We start from the raw sequence: 1,698 nt of genomic DNA on the forward strand, positions 1-1,698 counted from the left end.
TAAGGAGTAGAAAGTACAGATATTTGTGTAAAAATGTAAGGAGTAGAAGTAAAAAGTCGCCATAAAAATAAGTAGTAAAGTATTAATATCAGAAAAATCTACTTGAGTACAGTAACGAAGTATTTGTACTTCGTTACTTCCCACCTCTGCATGGATGCAGAAAAACCTCAATTGCTTTCAGTGTTAATTCTGTTTAGAGTTACGGAATATAATTAAAAATGTCTCCAGACCTTGACATGTTTCTGTGCATGGTGTGTTTCGACTACTTGCAAGACTGTAGTCTACCAGAATCCAGGACGACTTTGAAATTCCCCCCGGAGATTTTTTTAGGTATGAAAATTAGGACATGTCCCCTAAATCACCATCTTTCCCCCTGAAGCAGCCATTGCTGCAGCTCACCTCCGCTAGTTTCTCTAAGCAGGGCTGATGTGTGAGTGTGAGGTTCATAGTGAAACTAGCTGAACAGTAGGGTTGGGAATTGATAAGAGTGTCAGGATTCCGATTCCCTTATCGATTCTGTGAAACGATTCGATTCCTTATCTATTCTCTTATGCGATGTTTATTTTTAAAAGCTAATGTGTCTAGTGGACACATTAGCTTTTAAGGAGAGTGGAGACGGGACACTCTGAGTTTACTCAAGAAAACCTGCTCCCAACCAGTTTAGCTCTGGGGAGAATGTTACTACTGTGACTGAAACAGAGGTTGAGTAAACTCTCTTCATGAAACAGAAAACTCTGAGTTTCCCATATTTCAGGTTTAGAAAACGAAGAACTTTTAGTCAACCTGCTTTGTGAAACGGACCCCAGAGCTTGCTTAGTTCTATGGTGAAAAACAGTTAAAAAAAATTAAATTAATCTGACTGCTGATGAAGGCAATTAAATACATGGATTAAAACAAAGCTTAAATCTCTTTAATGTTTGACTGCAGGACATTATTTCTTTTCTCTTCCAGGTTTATGGCGTATCATCATTGTCTCTGTGGGTTTAGCAGCTCTTTCTGTAACGGTTTTGAGCGTCAACGTTTGGACCAGAACTAAAGGTAGAGTTTTACAATCTGTTGTATCAAAATCCTCACTTCACTTTTGATTAAACCAGTTGGTATAAAACTCAGAATATTATTTGATGTGCAAAAAACAAATGTTTATTGTGTTTGTTCTCTTCTAACATCTTTTTGTAATGTAGTCAGACAATTGAATGCCAATATTTATATTTCTTAATTCATCTGTTTCCATCTTAGCTCATTGTTGACAACAAAAGAGGAAACTCTAAAAACAAAGCTTAGATTTCTCTACTCTGATAAGGTTTTACAATAAAAAGAGAAATGATTTTGGCTGATTTCATGAAACCAGGATAAGGGATTAAGTCAGGATTTTTCAGACATCCAGGTCAATTTAAGCCTCAACTTGGTTTCAGGAAAGCAGTAACACATCAGTTACCATGGTGATTTATTTTAAGCAGCCAGCCTGCTCCAGACCAGCCTGACAGCCAGACTCAGTCCTGGTCTAATACAGTGACGGCTGGAGGGGTTATAAATTCAAAATAGACTTTTACCAAAAAACAATCAAACATATTCTAAGTTATCACACCAGAATATGTAAATGAATGCCAACAACAAAAACCGTTTATAAAAACATAATTTTATGTACAGGTTTACTTTTTGTACATCTTTGTTTTGCATGATCCAATATTGTCACAAACC

This window comes from Cyprinodon variegatus, unplaced genomic scaffold, assembly GCF_000732505.1.
Source record: "Cyprinodon variegatus isolate N-32 unplaced genomic scaffold, C_variegatus-1.0 Scaffold888, whole genome shotgun sequence".
NCBI lineage: Eukaryota > Metazoa > Chordata > Actinopteri > Cyprinodontiformes > Cyprinodontidae > Cyprinodon > Cyprinodon variegatus.